The 21,954-nt window shown below is 41.8% G+C and overlaps 1 long non-coding RNA gene across 1 annotated transcript in view; it reads left to right on the top strand.

Annotated features, from left to right (window-relative positions):
* LOC307045652 overlaps positions 1–21,954 on the top strand; it is a 68,869-nt gene that overhangs the window by 35,206 nt on the left and 11,709 nt on the right. The window contains exon 2 of the long non-coding RNA XR_013809966.1: positions 1,564–1,625. This is a non-coding gene — a long non-coding RNA (uncharacterized lncRNA). The remainder of the gene's footprint in view (positions 1–1,563; positions 1,626–21,954) is intronic.

The raw sequence follows: 21,954 nt of genomic DNA, 5'->3' as shown, positions 1-21,954 counted from the left end.
TGTCTGCTGCAAAAAGCATGCTCAAGGTGTCTGGATGCTGCTGCTGCTGAGCAGTAACACATCAACTCAGCTGAAAACACAACATACAGAATACAGGCTTTCAATCATCCAGAAACAACATGAATTGGATGGAGTACTAACATACATTGGCGCTATCTGCTTCTTGTATCCATGAGGGCTTGAAAAATCCATATAACACACGCTTCCACGGGATAATCTTAGCATTAAGGTAAATACATGCGTTTGGATTTCCTTCAACCAACAAACTTCTTTAGCTGTTTTCCTGTCTTACGTTGGTATCAGTCTTTTACCGTCGTGTCAAGGGAACGCATGCACGCACACAAATACTCTCACTGAAGAAAAAGCTGGACATGTTTGCTTAGTTTAAAGGGGACCTATCATGCAAAATTGTATACATGAATATGTGTCCCCGGTGTTCCAGGGAACTCACCAGGTGTTAGAAAACACAACCCTCTCTCTTTCCCTCCATACCCAAATCTCTTAAAAAGGGGCTGCAACGGATCTGACACAGACTGATCCAGATTTGAACACTTCTATGACGTCACAGAAGTGGCGCTACGGCTATTGGGCCAACTCCACCAATCAGGAGGAGACAGCCACGGACAGAAAGCGCTGGAGACGCTGTAGTACATATGCCAGGCCTGTAGATGGTGCTGTTCTCACAGAATCAGCCCATGATGCAAAGACAGTGTTCAATTGAGCGAAATGAGGAATGGCTAAAATGTATGATCTGTTTGGTATTTTGAAAAATAAAAAGTATAAATATGCCTTATCTAGGTATGGTCCTACACTATGTTATTCAAATATAGCATGATAGGTCCACTTTAAGGTAAGTTGTGTTTGGATGTCCTTGAGCAAACCAACTGTTGTTTCTGTCTTTTTTCGCCTGTTTCCACTTTTCCTTTGTGGCTCTCCTCAAGGCCTTTCCATATGAGCTGCCCAAAGACATCCATTTCACTTCCTATGTAAAAGACTCCTGATAATCCCTGCTCAGCATTATCCGAGTGTCTTGTACAGTATCCTTGTTTTGTGCGTTAAGAGAATGCATGCAGCGAAGCCAATCTTTTTTTCGGGAGAATAACCCGACAATGCTTTGCTCAGTAAGAGTTTAAGGTCAATTGTGTTCGGACTCTCCATGAGCCAGCAAACCGATGTTCCCGTCTCCTGTTTGGCTTCTTTCCAGCTGTGTTTGCACTGATTTCTCTGATCCTTAAAGCCTTTTGAAAGAAGCTTGTTTATCACAACAGTTCTGTTTGGATTGTCACGATCTAACAAATGGTTTTTACTGTTTTTAAAGTCAATATACGTAGATAGTAATGTGTTTTGTTTTAATATAAGACATGTGTTTGATCACAATTGATTTGATCACAAGTGTGTCTGTCTGTCTGTCTGTCTGTCTGTCTGTGTGTGTGTCAACAGGAGTTTTTGATGTCAGCCAGTACTTATCTGTAGCGTGTCACACAATAGCAAACAGGCCCGGCCTCAGACTCTCAGCGACTTTGTTTCCTGCTGTCGCTGTAATACTTTTCATTTTCCTTTCAGACACTCAACCTGTGCACCATTGGATTGAAAATAGTTTCTTGGACCAAAGAAAGTCCAAAGAGGTGAGTAGTACATCCCCCTTTCTGCTGAGGCTCATTACACAGCGGCAAGCTGTCAGATACACATCATGTTACAAAAGCTATATGATCTAACCTGGGTTGAGTCATGGCTGGAGAGACTGAGGCCTCTCCAGTTTCCTCGTGTGACACATTAAAAAGCTGTTATTGTTTATGCTTTGACAGGGGAGTGTGTGAATGTTAAATGCCAGCAAAGTACGAAGAACTCGCCGTATGTAGTCCTTCAATCTGCGGTGATTCACAACGCTCCGGTGTTACACTTTAAAATCTCTGCAGCACATTTCCGCCGCCGAAGGTGATGATTTAAGCTGTCACGTTGCCGAGCAGTTTAACAATGGTTTTATAATAATATTTCAGAAAACTCAAAAAACAACCCCGGACTGGGCCTGTAAAGTGCTCCAGTGTTTGTGCCTTTTGTGTGTGGCTCAGCGAAGGTAACGATTTAATCTGACATATTTCGGAGCAGCAGAATAATAATATTTCAGCTTGGTCTTTTCTTAATAGCTGGGGAGAACAAAAGGCTGCAGGCCATTCATGCTGCTGACGGCTTACTTTGACACCGGCTGCTCCGGCGCCGCGGGGCACCACAGAAGAAGACAGCGGGTTTACACGAGCTGTTTCTCAAACGCTCTGACAGGGAAACATTAGTCCTGGTGGAGGTCACATGTTTGTGGTTCCTTCTGGGGAAATGTTCTCGTAGAACTAGCTCTACTTGTTCTAAGAAACTGTGTCTTTATCAGAAGTGAGAGAAGTACTCAGACTTCAACGTAGGAGAGGATTTAAATATGAAATAGTGCGCGATTACAGATGTTTTTTAACGAAATATGCTGTGGTTAGAGGCATGGAAATCATATGGATTCAAGGCTTTTATTGTTATAGGTGCATACAGTGTAGTTACGACAAAGAACATCTGAGGTCACAGGCTCCTCCAACAATAACAACAGAAAAAATATTGCAATTAAATACAATAAAATATGCAGAATAGGTTCATCCTCTGAGGGGTTTGATTTGTACAAACGTTGAGTATATTTACATTCAAACTAGTCTACTGGTTATGATCATGTTTTAAAAGTAGAGACTTGTGTTCATTAAACGTCCAAATATAAAATGCACTATATTCCCTAAGATATTGAAGTTTTTTTGTATATTGATTGTTGTGTTTTGTCTTAATGTGTACATTTTTTATTTGTATTATTGTATTTTGTATTCGGGATTATTGGAAACGTTATTTCGATCGCTCTGTCTGTACAAACACACAGAAAAATGTACATTAAAGTTGACTTTGAAAACAGGAAAGGTGAATTCTCTGTCGAGCAGGGGTGTCAAACTCAAGGCCTGGGGGCCAAATCCGGCCCGCGACTACTTTTTATGCGGCCCACAAAAGCTTTCAAAGAATAAAATATGTTTATTATACGGTTGAATGGTGATTTACAGAAGCACGTTGCACAATGCATCTCAAATTTGAGTTTTCGCTCAGAATTCTTTTTTAAATGTAACTTTTTTTTCAAAATGTCAATGTTTTTTGATTTTTTTTTTTTTCACAATTTGGCTTTTCTTTTAAAACATTTTGTGAAATTCTCACTGAAGAGACTTAAAATTATTTGCCCTAGACTTCTGCTTTCAGACGTAGTTATTCATGAAGTTATTACCCTATCCGACAATAATCCAATGCAGAGGCAATTATGTAAAATAATACATTACCTACTTTTATATAGTCTTAAAGTTACAAACGGCCCTTTGAGTGCAGCCATAATGCTGATGTGGCCCGCCATGAAAATGAGTTTGACCCCCCTGCTGTAGAGCATTCAGTCGTATTGGCAAACCACTAAAGACATGTTGAATGTGTTGGCACCAAACCGTTTGGATTCATCCTCTGAGGAGCAGGAGTATCCACAGCCAGATGTTGACCTCTATTCTGGTATATCAGGTAGACTGTGTTATATGTCGTTGCAGTTACCTTCAGCCTAACTGAAATACAGCGTTACAGAATATTCCACCATGCAGGTTTTAAAGTATGTGAGTTCACCTACAGACGAGTATCATGGTTATGCATTTGAGGGTTTCCTTTTTAGGGTTTTGGGCATGCATTTAAAAAAAAAAAAAAAAAGATCGAGTAATACCGATATGTCTTCTTGGAATAGAAAACACAATATTATTTACGCTCTACTTCTTCCTCTTCTCACGTGAGCGACTGAGTTTCTAAGAGAGTGCCCCTTCATCTCTATTTTTGCTATTTACTCGGCTCTTGTCATTGCCTTCGATTGTGGTTATTTTATCGGCTTTTAACACCAAAATATGCTAAAACTGCACGGTTCAAGTCAAGCTCATCACTTTTTGACGTGTGCGATTAGCAACCAGAGACTTTCAGGGAAATCTAGGCTGTAATGTTGACTGGCTGCTGCCATTACATAATGGTGTATAGAAGACATAATGACAGGATGATCAGCATTCATGGAGACTGTAAGCTGTGTCTCTACTGAATATTATCCCTACGCCTGCAGTATCTTCAACAAAAAGGAAAAGCAAGATTGTAAACGAAGAAATGAATGTTGAACAGAGGGAGGGGAGAAAGCTTCAACTCCGAGGTTAAAAATTAAGATATGCAACATTTGTTCAGAGACAAATTATGTTTCTGAAATGAAAAACGTAATTTCGGTGTGTTTTGTGTGAATACAGTCTTTGGTGTTTTTCTGCGAGAGAAGCTAATGATTCCAGCTTGACATGTCCGCGCAGCTTAATAACAGCGGAATAATAATATTTCAGCTCGCTCTTTTCATAATAGCGCCGGGGAGAGCCATTCACGCTGCATGATGGGTAGTTTGACATGGGCTGCTTTTCTGCTCAGCACAATGTTTTCCACTTAGAGGCGACACACACACACACACACACACACACACACACACACACACACACACACACACACACACACACACACACACTCGAAGCCATGTTCATCATGGGAACAGCTAACGAATGCTAACACATGCTAACACGCACACTCCGCAGGCCTGTCATTCTGTGCGTTGAATGGTTTGATGAGGAGCATTTAAAGCTCTCCTGACACACACCCCTAACTGCAATGACAGCTAGAAAGCTATTATTAACACAGACACACACACACACACACACACACACACACACACACACACACACACACACACACACACACACACACACACACACACACACACACACACACACACACACACACACACACACAGGTATGCAGATCAAACTGACAGCTAGGCTATTAACCCCCACCCTCGACTGAACCCTCATATACATCACAGCTGTGTGTGTGTGTGTGTGTGTGTGTGTGTGTGTGTGTGTGTGTGTGTGTGTGTGTGTGTGTGTGTGTGTGTGTGTGTGTGTGTGTGTGTGTGTGTGTGTGTGTGTGTGTGTGTGTGTGTGTGTGTGTGTGTGTGTGTGTGTGTGTGTGTGTGTGGTTTCGACAAAAGGAGCAGCGTTGCCATCATCGGGGTAAACATTGGATATGAATATATAGATGGAAACAAACAAAGAAATAAACACACGGTTAGTTTAATATCATGTTGGAAATAATCACCTAGGTTTAGACTGTGGCAATTACTATAAATAGGATTTTTCAACAGGTGAGCGTCAGGTAAACACCGCAGCTTTAAGTTATGAGAACACTGTTGCTAGGCGACGGCAAATGTGTAAGTAAACTTATACCTGTCCTTCAGTTGCTATTAGTCTTAAAGAGGCCCTATTATGCATGTTTGGGGTTTTCCTTTTATAAATACGTTTGTGCATCTCTCCCACACACACTCAAACTCTAACACATTGTACGTGCTAGGCGGTTGACCAATCACAACAGAGTCGCCGAGCTAACCTATACACCTGAACATCAGCAGGAGAGGACTCTTTAAAGTAGAGACACTACATACTGATATACACCTGAACATCAGCAGGAGAGGACTCTTTAAAGTAGAGACACTACATACTGATATACACCTGAACATCAGCAGGAGAGGACTCTTTAAAGTAGAGACACTACATACTGATATACACCTGAACATCAGCAGGAGAGGACTCTTTAAAGTAGAGACACTACATACTGATATACACCTGAACATCAGCAGGAGAGGACTCTTTAAAGTAGAGACACTACATACTGATATACACCTGAACATCAGCAGGAGAGGACTCTTTAAAGTAGAGACACTACATACTGATATACACCTGAACATCAGCAGGAGAGGACTCTTTAAAGTAGACACACTACATACTGATATACACCTGAATACCAGCAGGAGAGGACTCTTTAAAGTAGACACACTACATACTGATATACACCTGAATACCAGCAGGAGAGGACTCTTTAAAGTAGAGACACTACATACTGATATACACCTGAACATCAGAGTAGAGACACTACATACTGATATACACCTGAACATCAGCAGGAGAGGACTCTTTAAAGTAGAGACACTACATACTGATATACACCTGAACATCAGCAGGAGAGGACTCTTTAAAGTAGAGACACTACATACTGATATACACCTGAACATCAGCAGGAGAGGACTCTTTAAAGTTGAGACACTACATACTGATATACACCGGAACATCAGCAGGAGAGGACTCTTTAAAGTAGAGACACTACATACTGATATACACCTGAACATCAGCAGGAGAGGACTCTTTAAAGTAGACACACTACATACTGATATACACCTGAACACCAGCAGGAGAGGACTCTTTAAAGTAGAGACACTACATACTGATATACACCTGAACATCAGCAGGAGAGGACTCTTTAAAGTAGAGACACTACATACTGATATACACCTGAACATCAGCAGGAGAGGACTCTTTAAAGTAGAGACACTACATACTGAAGTAGAGACGCTATATATAATCTGTTAGTACAATTATTTTTAAATTAATTTAGTACCGTACATTTAAAGAAACAGCACTTTACTTTCTCTCATTCTACTTCTATGTATTGTACCTAAACTGATTAAGCCGTTTTGTATCAAAGCTTATTATTTGATATCCTCTTTTTCGGCTGTTTAAGACACATGACAAGTGTTTTAAAACCCTTTTCTGACAACAACCCAAACACATCTCAATTCTTTGTAAAGAGTCTGCACACTGTTCACTAAAACGTAATGACTTTCTTCAGTAGTCATTAACATGTTCCATGTCTTTATTGTTGTGTGAGGAGAATGAGCACGTACTAATTACAGCGGGGAGTTAATTAGAGCCGAGCGGCCGCCAGATTGAAGCTAATGGAGAGTTAATGTCTCCATTAATGAGAAAAAAACATCTTAAAGTTGTTATTGTTACACGCACGGGCACAAAGAAATGGACAGGAAGTGGAAAGTAGACACAACATGAGTGATGGTTTGTTAATGGGAATTAAAAGTGTATTTTCAAACACTCCTGTAGTTTAGAATAAAGACTTGTTTTTGCAAAAATGTATTAAAATGTGAACTAAGCTTAAAGCGTTTCACTTTCAGCGTCCCCCAAATTTGTTTTTGGTGTCCATCTACGCTGGGATCCTGAGTCCTGGTCTGAGTCCTGGTCTGAGTCCTGGTCTGAGTCCTGGTCTGAGTCCTGATCTGAGTCCTGGTCTGAGTCCTGGTCTGAGTCCTGGTTTGAGTCCTGGTCTGAGTCCTGGTCTGAGTCCTGGTCTGAGTCCTGATCTGAGTCCTGGTCTGAGTCCTGGTCTGAGTCCTGGTCTGAGTCCTGGTCTGAGTACTGATCTGAGTCCTGGTCTTTGTCCTGGTCTGAGTCCTGGTCTGAGTCCTGGTCTTTGTCCTGGTCTGAGTCCTGATCTGAGTCCTGGTCTGAGTCCTGGTCTGAGTCCTGGTCTGAGTCCTGGTCTGAGTCCTGATCTGAGTCCTGATCTGAGTCCTGGTCTGAGTCCTGGTCTGAGTCCTGATCTGAGTCCTGATCTGAGTCCTGGACTTCGAGTTGTGGCTGAACCTCATCATACTACTTCCCTGATGGCTCCCACAGGATTGTTGACATCCTCGTGGATTCATCTTCTTCTTATTGTCAGGATTCGGGAAAGGTAGGACCCAAATGCAGTATTAACAAAAAGCGAGCTATATTTTACAAAAAGCCGATGACAAAAAAAAAACAAGAAACAAACTTAACATTACCAAAACAGGGGAGCACGAGTACAGAATCCAGGATCAGAATCTTCAAGGACAAACATGGAGCGTGAAGGGAAGACAAGACTAAACACACAGAAGGGTAATCACAGGACAAGACATGGCTGGGCAGGGGGGGCAGAAACACAAGGGCAACAGGTGAACACAATCAGACTATCAGACACAGGAGAGCAAACACAGAGACCGGAATCAACAGACAAGACAGGGGGTGAACACTTTTCAAAATAAAACAGGAGACCAGAGACAGTCAAAACACAACACAGACACACCGTGACAATTACAGACACATGCATTTCCTAACATTCGGTCTACCTACCTATGCTGTCATATGTATTATCTGTTCAATTTACACACGGCATCTATTGCACGTCTGTCCGTCCTGGGAGAGGGATCCCTCCTCTGTTGCTCTCCCTGAGGTTTCTCCCATGTTCCCCTTTACACTGTGGGTTTTCTCTGGAAGTGTTTCCTTGAACGATGTGAGAGTATAAGGACAGAGGGTCTAAGGACAGAGGGTCTAAGGACAGAGGGTCTAAGGACAGAGGGTCTGAGGACAGAGGGTCTAAGGACAGAGGGTCTAAGGACAGAGGGTCTGAGGACAGAGGGTCTGAGGACAGAGGGTCTAAGGACAGAGGGTCTAAGGTCAGAGGGTCTAAGGACAGAGGGTCCAAGGTCAGAGGGTCTCAGGACAGAGGGTCTAAGGACAGAGGGTCTAAGGTCAGAGGGTCTAAGGACAGAGGGTCTAAGGACAGAGGGTGTCGTATTGTCATACTGATATTCTGTACAAACTGTGAAGTCCACTGAGACAAATGTAACCTTTGTGATATTGGGCTATATAAATAAACATTGATTGATTGATTGATTGATTGATTGATTGATTGATTGATTGATTGATTGATTGATTCACTTAGAGTGTACTGTATGTATTCTATTGCATCTTGTATTAATATACAAGTGTAGTTCCCACTAGTTATGGCTTCCTATCACTGGTCTTATGCTCTTCTTCAGTCTTCATTTCAGTAATTCAAAAGATAATACATTGACAACATAAGCAGTCCAAATGTTTGGAAATGCATGTGTGTATAATAGGAAGATGAATCCACGAGGATATCCATCCAGGACTTATGATCCAGGACCGCAGCAACAGGATCAGCCACGACTCAGGATCCCAGCGTAGATGAAGACATTTGGGGAAGCTGGGTTAATCGGAACATGAGAGTAGACAGGTACAGACAGAGAGAAGGAAGAAGTAAGACGTCCCCCGACAAACTAAGCTAGCAGCAAAACTAGGGGCTGAATCTAATCAGCCCTAACTATAAGCTTTATCAAAAAGGAAGGTCTTAAGCGCACTCTTAAAAACGGATAGGGTGTCTGCCGTCCGAACACAAACTGGAAGCTGATTCCACAAAAGTGGAGCTTGATAAGAAAAGGCTCTGGCTCCCATTGTACTTTTAGAGACTCTAGGAACAACCAACAACCCTGCATTCTAGGAACGCAATGCCCTAGTAGGACAGTATGACACATGTTGATGTAGAAGAGACATGGAGAAGAGGGGACACATGTTGATGTAGAAGAGACATGGAGAAGAGGGGACACATGTTGATGTAGAAGAGACATGAAGAAGAGGGGACACATGTTGACGTAGAAGAGACATGAAGAAGAGGGGACACATGTTGATGTAGAAGAGACATGAAGAAGAGGGGACACATGTTGATGTAGAAGAGACATGAAGAAGAGGGGACACATGTTGATGTAGAAGAGACATGGAGAAGAGGGGACACATGTTGATGTAGAAGAGACATGGAGAAGAGGGGACACATGTTGATGTAGAAGAGACATGGAGAAGAGGGGACACATGTTGATGTAGAAGAGACATGAAGAAGAGGGGACACATGTTGATGTAGGAGAGACATGGAGAAGAGGGGACACATGTTGATGTAGAAGAGACATGGAGAAGAGGGGACACATGTTGATGTAGAAGAGACATGAAGAAGAGGGGACACATGTTGATGTAGAAGAGACATGAAGAAGAGGGGACACATGTTGATGTAGAAGACACATGAAGAAGAGGGTACACATGTTGATTAAAAAAGTAAAACTTTAAAAATTATTTTAAAAAATATTAAAATTAATTAAATATGATTTGGTTTGTGATTTTATCTTTTCTTGAATATAATTTACCTCTTATGTAATTGTTAGTTTATTTGTTTGTTTATTTATCTGTTTATTTATTTGTTGTTTTATGTATTAATAATTTAGTTTTTGGGAGAAGGGGTGGGTGTAATGAGTGTAAACTTCTTCCCACCCCTTTTCGGATGTGTAATTAAGTAGAGTAATATTTTTGTATATCAATTTGACACTGCTGATTTTTGTATTGTATAATAATTCTCTGTTTTACACATTCAAAAATAAATCTCATTAAATCTAATCAAATCAAATAACCTTAAAAAAGTAAAATAAAAGCAATATTCTTTCAGTCACAGTTGCTTACAAATACTGAAACATAAAACCAGAACACATGTATTCACTGTGGGCTAATGAATATAAAAAACTGTCCATATTTTGAATACACTTTCCTTCTCCTCCATCTCCTCGTTCCTCTCATGGGAGAAAATGGTTGAAAGTGATAACAGATTTCTCCTGAACCTCCAGAGCCAGCAGAGCTACTTAACCACTTAGCAGCAGATTAGTGAAATCATCAGGTAACCGAGCAGGAGAACTGATATTAGGATTCCCCACAAAGAGCTCCAGTGTCTCAGCGCAGAGCCCTCTGTAATCCTGCAACTGATCCAGAGTCAGCCGCTCGTAAAACACACTGTGATCCTGTCTGTGGAGGAGGAAGAGACATGGAGAGCAGGGGTGTCAAACTCAATTTCATGACGGACAACATCAGCATTATGGTTGCACTCAGAGGGCCGGTTGTAGCTTTAAGACTATATAAAAATACATATATAAATATTTAATATATATAAAATAATGTAGTGTATTACATTATTGCCTCTGCATTGGAGTATTATCGGATAGGGTAACAACTTCATAATTAACTACGTCTGAAAGCAGAAGTCTAGGGCAAATATCTGAAAGTCTCTTCAGTGAGCATGTCACAAAATTATTTTTAAGATTAAAGTCAAATTCTTGAGAAAAAAAAAGTCAAAAAAAAAAAAAAAATGAGAGATGCATTGTGGGACATGTAGTTTATGGGCAACGTGCTTCTGTCAATCGGCATGTAAACGTATAATAAACATATTACATTTTCTTTGCAAGTTCTTGTGGGGCCGCATGAAATGAAGTCACGGGCCGGATTTGGCCCCCGGGCCTTGAGTTTGACTACCCTTCTGTAGAGGATTAATGACGACAGACAAAAACATGTTATCAGCGAAGCATTTCAAAATAAAACATGTGCAAAGCGGGGTCGTTGTGATAAACGGTTAAGACAAATCGATGTTTCACAATGAACACTTGCAAAAAGAAAGCTGAGGTGAGGTTGTGGAAACACACGGGTCATAAATCTGCCTCATTTGAACATGTTTCACCGCCCATATCAGCTGGTGTTGAGCCAGGTTTTTGTTTAATGTGCTGACGTTTGACATCTCCATTGCTGGATATCAAAATGAACCGATTGTTTTTGGAAGGTTTTCAGTTCCAGCTCACAGTACATTTTATTAACCAAACGAACAGTTATAGTTATAGTCACATATAAAAGACATTTCACATATAAAAGACCTGCACCAGGACATTTGTTGGAGTAACCAACCAGTTATTTAACCAATTAACCAATCAGATAACGAGCCAATCATATAAACAACCAATCAGATAACGAATCAATCAGATAACCAACCACCCAATCAGATAACTAACCAATTAGATAAACAACCAATCAGATAACTAACCAATCAGACAAATAACCAATAAGATAACGAATCAATCCGATAACCAACCAATCAGATAAACAACCCATAAGATAACGAATCAATCAGATAACCAACCACCCAATCAAATAACCAACCAATCAGATAACTAACCAATCAGATAACTAACCAATCAGACAAATAACCAATAAGATAACGAATCAATCAGATAACCAACCACCCAATCAAATAACCAACCAATCAGATAACTAACCAATCAGATAAATAACCAATAAGATAACGAATCAATCAAATAACCAACCACCCAATCAGATAACTAACCAATCAGATAAATAACCAATAAGATAACGAATCAATCAGATAACCAACCACCCAATCAGATAACTTACCAATCAGATAACTAACAAATCAGATAACCAACCAATCAAATAAACAACCAATTAACCATTTAGATATCCCACCAAACAGATAACCAACCACCCAATCAGATAACCAACCACCCAATCAGATAACAAATCAATCAGATAACTAACCAATCAGATAAACAACCAATCAGATAACGAATCAATCAGATAACCAACCACCCAATCAGATAACGAATCAATCAGATAAAAAACCAATCAGATAAACAACCTATCAGATAACGAATCAATCAGATAACCAACCACCCAATCAGATAACTAACCAATCAGATAACAAATCAATCTGATAACTAGCCACCCAATCAGATAACTAACCAATCAGATAACGAATCAATCAGATAACTAACCAATCAGATAAAAAACCAATCAGACAAACAACCCATAAGATAACGAATCAATCAGATAACAAACCACCCAATCAGATAACCAACCAATCAGATAAACAACAAATTAACCATTTAGATATCCCACCAAACAGATAATCAAACAATAATTAAATTAATCAATCAATTAATCAACTAAAAACTTTTAAAACTTGGTCGGTATCCCTGCCTTTTGAAACATAAAGTAACGCTTGATTTAAAGAGGCGCTATCAGCCTTTATAGGAAAAGCTTAACTCCCTTTTATTCAAAATACTTGAAAGCACTGCTTTTTTAGAAACTAAGAAATGTTGGATTTGAAGGTCTTTCAAATTATATAACAATTATACAAAACATATGTTGAGAAAGCCTGCTATTATTCTGGTGTGATTTAATGTCTATGACGAACAGCCTAAAACAAATAAACATATTCATTTTGGAAATGAGAGAAAGTTAAAACATATATTGACTTTGCTTGCACAGATGCATCTCCATCTGTTGATTGGATCAGAGGTGTTCTTAAAGGGACAGTACACCCCAAACAACTCAACTTGATCTCTTTAGGTTCAAACCCTGACCTGAATCTTTATGAAAATATAAAAACAGGATGTTCAGGAGGACATTACAAACACCTCCTCCTCCTCTTCGTCTCTCTCCTCCTCCTCCTCCTCTTCGTCTCTCTCCTCCTCCTCTTCCTCCCCTTCTTCTTCTTCTATCAATAAAGGTGTTGACGGGAGCAGACAGATAAAAAGACGCAGAGACAGAAACACATGAACACAATCTGCCACGCTCCTAAATATACCTCTAACACTTCCTCACTTCCTACATCCTTCCCTCCCTCCTATATCTCCTCTCCTCTTTCTGTATTTGTATGTTGTTTGATGTCTTGTATGTATGTTGCATTGGACGAGCCTGTGACGTAAGTGTTTCATAAAGCCCTCTGAACCCATTGATTTTTAACCCTTTTTATCCCAAACGGGGCTCAAAAACCTCTATAAACTAAAGTATTAAATATTTAGAAGTTTAAATATTCCCTCATTTCCAATTCTCTGTTTAGTTCTGTATTGTTTTGTCAGTTTTGTTGATTTCCGTTTGCTCATTTCGACACTCCCCCCGTCTTTCCTCCCTTCCTCCCCCCTTCATCTCTTGTTTCCTCTTTCCTTTCCTTCATTTTTATTGAAAAATAAATAAATTCAAACCCTAAATTCACCGATTAAGAATAAATACATATTTAGCTATAACAAAATGTGAATATTTAAGAACACGGATTTGTCAAATGTTCCCGTATTGCCTTTTTTCAACATTAGACAAGTTATTTAAACAGATTTTTACTGTATTTTATACTGAAGCAGACCAAAAACCACTAAAATATTGTATTAAGTATGAAGACGTTTCCATTTCCATTTCTCTGTTTAGTTCTGTATTGTTTTGTCAGTTTCGTGGATTTCCGTTTGCTCTTTTTGACTCTCTCTCCCCCCATCGTTCCTCCCTTCCTCCGCCCTTCATCTCTTGTCTCCTCTTTCCTTTCCTTCCTTTTTATTGAAAACGGCTGTAGTGTCTTTTCTCCACATAAGACAAGTTACGTAAACTAATTTTCAACGCATTTTATATTGAAGCGGACCCAAAAACCACCATGAAATGAATAAAGAAGTATTAAAAAGTTTAGATATTTCCTTTTCCATTTCTCTGTTTGTTAACATTTAGTTCTGTTTTGTCAGTTTCGTTTGCTCTTTTCGACTCTCTCTCCCCCATCTTTCCTCCCTTCCTCCCCCCTTATCTCCACCTGAAGTTGGCTGTAAATCAAACATGGAAGAGGGGCTGAGGAGGAGGAGGAGAGGGAGACAGATGGAGGTGAAGGAGGAGGCCTCAGTGCTGTTGGCACTCAGTCTGTGTGTGTCTATAAGTGTCTATATATACAGTAGAGAATATATGATGAGACTAAACATGGAGGCCGGCTGCAGATGGAGCTGACGGGGTCACGTCTGCCCATGTGACCCGTCTCTCTCTCTCTGAGCAGTATAGAACATATACATTTAGCTTGTTGACGCACATCTTACTCTTTGTCTGGTCTAGGGCGCTTCCACGTTGCCTTTTTATGTGTTGGTGCTTCCGTTTAGAGGGTAAATGCTATCACCAAGCAGCACCAGACACTTTCTACGCTGCTATGGACAGTCTTGCACTAATGTACATTTCTCAAAGATATTGAAGTGACCGTTATTTTGTATATATTGATTGTTGTGCTTGTTATTTAGGTCTTAATGTGTGCATATGTATACATGTGGCTTTTGATTGTGTGTATATATAGGTAAGCTATATACATATTTGTTTTTGTATTTGGGATTGTGGGAAACGGTATTTCGATCTCTCTGTCTGTACACACAAACTGAAAGATTGACAATAGAGTTGACTTTGATTAGCATTATCACACTTTCTTTGCCAAACACACAGTTGTTATGCTTTTAAATTAACTCCTAATACGTAAGAATACTTGCGCTGTTGAGAAAGTACACATTTGTTTTATTAATAGGTGAAAAGGTATTCAAAATAACACGTATTTGTGAATGTATGCTAATCTGTGTCGCTCTGAGCAGCTGCTGGCTGTGTTGGCAGGATGACGTGTAGAAAACACTTGCTTTCTCTTTTAGAAGGGTGAACACAGGTCCACACTGTGAAGGCATTCATAGATCTTAGATAATAGTAATACTTTAAGTTATAAAAGCCACCAATTATGCGGTAGCTATAGCTTGCGCATGCGTGAGTGGCAATAACTCTCCTTACCAGCAGGGGGCGGTAGTGTGTTCCTCATTCAAAAGAGGCAACAACCGGAAGACAGACTGCGTGATAACCGAGAGAAGAAGAACAGACTGCGTGATATAAACAAACAACAGATAGCGTGTTCCATTTTCCCTCTACAGAGAGAAGCTCATGGGGCTTTCCCCAACCTGTGTCGAGAGCTGGAGTTCAATGAAATCTCAGATTTGCCTTCTTAATAGTTCGTTTGGGTTCCTCACTTCCGTTTCGCTTCTCATGCACTGATTCGTTAAGCTAAACAGCCAATCAGAGTTATTTCTTTGGCCAATGGCCTTTAGCCCACCGATTCTGTGGCGGAAGGTGTCGACACGGCCGAAAAGATACGACGGGGCGGGACACACCAAGACACACCAATCTGAGTAGGGTGACACGACGCTCATTGACGGCCCGACATCTATCGACATCTATCGACGGCCGAAATCGGCTTGGTGTGTAAGGGACTTTATATAGATAGTGAACATCTGCTAGGTTGCTGCTTTGCCACTTAGCTTGTTGCTAACGTTCTCTAATTAGCTTATAAGATTGCTAACGTTCGCTAACTAGCTTATAAGGTTGCTAACGTTCGCTAACTAGCTTATAAGATTGCTAACGTTCGCTAACTAGCTTATAAGGTTGCTAACGTTCGCTAATTAGCTTATAAGATTGCTAACGTTCGCTAACTAGCTTATAAGGTTGCTAACGTTCGCTAACTAGCTTATAAGGTTGCTAACGTTCGCTAATTAGCTTATAAGATTGCTAACGTTCGCTAATTAGCTTATAAGATTGCTAACGTTCGCTAACTAGCTTATAAGATTGCTAACGTTCGCTAACTAGCTTATAAGGTTGCTAACATCCGCTAACTAGTCTGTTTGCTAGCTAGCAGGTAGATAGATTTGTATTCACTAGCTAGCTAAAAAGCACAACAACAAGTTAAGTGAATTTGTTTTTATAGTTTTTAACTGTAAACCTTTGTTTTTTGCCGACATTAGCCTCAGTCAAACCTGCTGGTGTGCTTCTGTACTTTTCGTAGTTCCTCATAGAGGATCCATGTAAACCAACAGTAACGAGGGAGTTATTAAGAAATACCTTAAAATCACATTTCTAGACATTTTTGTTTGTCCTCCTGCTTTTGATGGATGCTGTAAAACCTTATGATTGCCTTGGTGTAGCTGTCAGTGTCCCCAAATATTAATTATTGTTCGCAACACTGCTAGTGCTAAACCAGAACACATGCAGTTTTAACAAGAGGTGGGAAAAGGTGAATAGAAATAGGGAAAGTTGAATGGAGCTTTTTGTGCTTGTCTGGAAAACAACATGTTAATTATAAAGCACGGAATATTAGGGTCTCTGTTTGATCAGATGAAAACCCACTTCACTTTCTTCAAACTCAAATGTCTTTGTGACCTTTGAACAGCAACTAGCTCATCGAGATTTTCATTTATAAGCTTTCATGGATCTTTCTCACGATGTGTTCACTTTCCTCCAAGTGGTTAAAACATCTCATAGAGTTTGAGATCTGTTCTCACCATGACATGTTTAATGGTAACGAACACCATTTACAAGTTGTGTCGGTTTTTACTATAAAACCACATGTGGGTCAGCATTTCACATCAGCAGACATTTCACAAGACACACATCACCTCTTCTTATCTCTCCTCCACCTTTCACCTCTTCCTCCTACCTCTCTGTTCCTCTTCATCACCTCCTCCGCCTTCTTCTTCCACCTTTTTCACCCCGCCGTCATGCTGTCAGATAAAAACACACACGGTGAGGGCGGTGTTTTATATTTAGTTCATGAAACATTGAGACTCAATTGATCATCAAAGTCATGTATTAATCTTTCAGTGTGAGAATGTGGAGGATGCTTCTCTGATTGATCAGTTTAATGAACATTTTGAGGAGAAAATCCATTTCATTTGAACTTTTCTTTACTTGACAATGGAGCAAATTCGTCACCACGGCCATTTGCATTTAGAGAAGAAACATCTTTTCCAACTTCAAAACACATGAAGCTTTAAGAAAACAATCACCAACTTGAGCTACACAGCTGGAGACCAGGGGACACTAAAGACTGACGCACACAGCTGGGAGACCATTGGACACTAAAGAGTGACGCACACAGCTGGGAGACCAGGGGACACTAAAGAGTGATGCACACAGCTGTGAGACCAGGGGACACTAAAGAGTGACGCACACAGCTGGGAGACCAGGGGACACTAAAGACTGACGCACACAGCTGGGAGACCATTGGACACTAAAGAGTGACGCACACAGCTGGGAGACCAGGGGACACTAAAGAGTGATGCACACAGCTGTGAGACCAGGGGACACTAAAGAGTGACGCACACATCTGGGAGACCAGGGGACACTAAAGAGTGACGCACACAGCTGGTAGACCAGGGGACACTAAAGAGTCACGCACACAGCTGGGAGACCAGGGGACACTAAAGAGTGACGCACACAACTGGTAGACCAGGGGACACTAAAGAGTGACGCACACAGCTGGGTAACCAGGGGACACTAAAGAGTCACGCACACAGCTGGGAGACCAGGGGACACTAAAGAGTGCCGCACACAGCTGGAGACCAGGGGACACTAAAGAGTGACGCACACAGCTGGGAGACCAGGGGACACTCAAGAGTGACGCACACAGCTGGAGACCAGGGGACACTAAAGAGTGACGCACACAGCTGGAGACCGGGGGACACTAAAGAGTGACGCACACAGCTGGAGACCAGGGGACACTAAAGAGTGACGCACACAGCTGGGAGACCAGAGGACACTAAAGAGTGATGCACACAGCTGGGAGACCAGGGGACACTAAAGAGTTATGCACACAGCTGGAGACCAGGGGACACTAAAGAGTGACGCACACAGCTGGGAGACCAGGGGACACTAAAGAGTGACGCACACAGCTGGGAGACCAGGGGACACTAAAGAGTGACGCACACAGCTGGGAGACCAGGGGACACTAAAGAGTGACGCACACAGCTGGGAGACCAGGAGACACTAAAGAGTGACGCACACAGCTTGAGACCAGGGGACACTAAAGAGTGACGCACACAGCTGGGAGACCAGGGGACACTAAAGAGTGATGCACACAGCTGGGAGACCAGGGGGACACTAAAGAGTGACGCACACAGCTGGGAGACCAGGGGACACTAAAGAGTGACGCACACAGCTGGGAGACCAGGGGACACTAAAGGGTGACGCACACAGCTGGGAGACCACTAAAGAGTGACGCACACAGCTGGGAGACCAGGGGACACTAAAGAGTGACGCACACAGCTGGGAGACCAGGGGACACTAAAGATTGACGTACACAGCTGGAAGACCAGGGGACACTAAAGAGTGACACACACAGCTGGGAGACCAGGGGACACTAAAGAGTGACGCACACAGCTGGGACACCAGGGGACACTAAGGAGTGACGGTGTGCAGCTTTACAGAACAGAGACAACACTCATATTAAAGCAGTAATATTTAAAACCGTTTCACATGTTTCCAGGTCAGCTGTGTGTGTGTTTCCAGCTGTTCCTGTATGTGTACGTTACCTTGTGAGTGTGTGTTTATTCTACGGGGCAGATTTCAACACACACACACACACACACACACACACACACACACACACACACACACACGCACACACACACACACACTGCAGGTCATGTGGATGTTTCGTCCAAATCTTCCTTCAGCTCAGATCGCTGAGAAAATAAACTCCGAGAGTGTTTATTATTCCTGACCCCTGCCAGCTGTGTGTGTGTGTGTGTGTGTGTGTGTGTGTGTGTGTGTGTGTGTGTGTGTGTGTGTGTGTGTGTGTGTGTGTGTGTGTGTGTGTGTGTGTGTGTGTGTGTGTGTGTGTGTGTGTGTGCGCGTGCGTGTGCGTGTTCTGTTCAGGTTTAAGCTGTTGAACTTGGCCGTCCTCCACAGATCAATTAATCTCCTCCTTCATTCTTCTTCTCTCCAACATTTTCTTTCTTCTTCTCCTTATTTATCATCTTCATTCTTCCTCTTCCTCCTCCTCCTCTTCCTCTTTTATCATTCCTCTCCGTCTTTCCACATGTATTCCCATGTTGTACTCCTGCTCTTCCTCTCCTCTCCTCCTCCTTTGTTTCATTCTGTTCACCATGTTTCTTCTGTTATCCTGATGTTTATTTACCCAACACTTACTGAAACAACATCACAAAGCGTTTTGTATAAACACAGGAAAATAAATAATAAAACCAAACAAACAGATTACCAGCGGGGTTCACACAGAAGACTTCCTGTGGTAGTAAACAAACAAAAGTCAAAAATACTCTGACTTCTTCAGATAGAGTATTTGGAGAAACGTGTTTCTGGCAGTGATGAACTATCCGGCAATATAAGGAGGCGTGTGGCGCAGTGGGTTGTGCGTTTGTGTTCGGACAGGGAGTCATAGTTTCAAACCCCACTGCTGTCAGCATGTCGTTGTGTCCCTGAGACACTTGCTCCTGTGGGGATTGTCCACAGTATTGAGTATGTAAGTCGCTTTGGATAAAAGCGTCTAACAAGTGACATGTCATGTAATAACATTTCAACATCTACAGAAGTAGCACCATGAATGAATGCAGCGGTAATATTAACCCCCAAAAACATCAAATGTAATATTAAACACTGACAGGAAACATCAAACTGCACGATAGAGAAACTGGAGACACTCGCTTCTTCACTGATTGTGCTCATATATTTGTGTACATGTGGAACAGTTGTTGTTGGATGCCTCAGAAAGTAAACATGGATTGATTGATCACGCCAAAATCAATGAATGAAATGGCTCGAGAGTTTCATGACATTACAGACGCTTTTCGACTTACATACATTCAGCACTGTGGACAATCAATGTGGGGTGAAGTGTCTCAGGGACGACATGCTGACTGCAGTGGGACTCATACTTGTCAACCCTCCCGATTTTCGCGGGAGACTCCCGATTTCATTGCCCTCTCCCGGTTTCCTCCCGGGGTCATATTTCTCCCGTATTTCTCCCGATTTCTGACAAAATCAGATTTACTCAGGACTGTTTCCACTCGGACTTTAATACAGCTACACCATTGTTTGGTTTCCATGGAAACACGTCTCTTTAGTAGCGCGCGCAACTGAAAGTCTGAGAGGGTGAGGCAGATAGTCAAAGAAAACTGAACAAGAATCAACTACTCTCTGCTCACTCCTTTCCTGCCCACACATATGCTCCATCAAGGACGGTGCTACAGGCCGCAAGGCAGTGCACTTAGAACTACAATAAGCATGTTAATGTTAATCTAACAGCCCCGGCGATCCACTAGCAACCACCCAATTTGAAATGCTCCCGTTTTCTGAGGTGTCAAGGTTGGCAAGTATGGTGGGACTCGAACTCGCTACCTCCTGATTCCGAGTTCAGCACACTACCCACTGAGCCACAGCCAGCCAGCCTTAGTTTCCTAAGGTGCACCACAGAGGGCAGAAAGGGGCTTCGCTGTACGGCTGCTTAAACGTAGGTTTTTTTTGCTTTCCACACCTTGTTCTTCTCCTTTGACTCCATCTTCTTCCTCGTCTTCATCGTCTTCATCGCGTTCTTTGTCTTTTTCTTCGTGGTCTTTTTTTTTCCGTCTTCGTCTTCAGCTCTGTCTTTTTTGTTGACTTCTTCTTTGCTGCATTTTCGTTCTTATTATTATTATTATTCTTGTGTGTCTTCTTCTACAACCCCTTCCTTTTTCTTCTTCTTCTTCTTCATCATCATCATCTTCTTTTTCCTTCTTCTTCTGTATAGGAGTGTGTAGCAGTTAGCATCAGCTGTCAGAAACACACACACACACACACACACACACACACACACACACACACACACACACACACACACACACACACACACACACACACACACACACACACAAACACACACACACACTCATCATTAACTACAACTCTGAAGTTCTCACTTCTCATACAGGACAAGCTGGGATCATTGTGTGTGTTTGTGTGACTATGTATGCTCTTATCACCTCTGCCTCTTACACACTGCACCTCAGGGCCAACACACACACACACACACACACACACACACACACACACACACACACACACACACACACACACACACACACACACATACACACATACACACACACAGATACACACTGTGAGAGCACAGATGGCCTCACATTCATGTCTCCTGCCAAACAGATGGACCTGGCTGGATTCATTCAATGATGGACACACACACACACACACACACACACACACACACACACACACACACACACACACACACACAGTCACAAGCGTGTAGACATTGATTTCAACATGCATACACACAGAGAGAAAACTCCTTATTAACTGCAGTGTGTCAAGGATTTTAAACACATTCACACTTACATACACACACTGCTTCTCTCTCTCTCACACACACACACACACACACACACACACACACACACACACACACACACACACACACACACACACACACACACAGATAGAGAGCCACAGTGAGGCGGTGGCTGCTGTCCAATCACAGTGCCCTCAGTGTGTTTCTGTGAGTCGGAGATGTGAAGTCTAATTAACAGAACAGCATCAATATTGATGAGGGCCATTTTATTCCATCTATTCCCAGTCCTGCTATTAAATTCACTTAAGTTTCAACTTCCTGTTCATAAACACCACGCAGCAAATCAACAGGGTCGGGGGTCAACCCCGCAGTGGTGGTGGAGCACGAGTCTTCTTCTATGGTATT

The sequence above is a fragment of the Notothenia rossii genome (assembly GCF_949606895.1).
Source record: "Notothenia rossii genome assembly, chromosome: 7".
Lineage (NCBI taxonomy): Eukaryota > Metazoa > Chordata > Actinopteri > Perciformes > Nototheniidae > Notothenia > Notothenia rossii.
The sequence above is the reverse complement of the archived record's forward strand: the minus strand, read 5'-3'. Positions and strand labels throughout refer to the sequence as shown.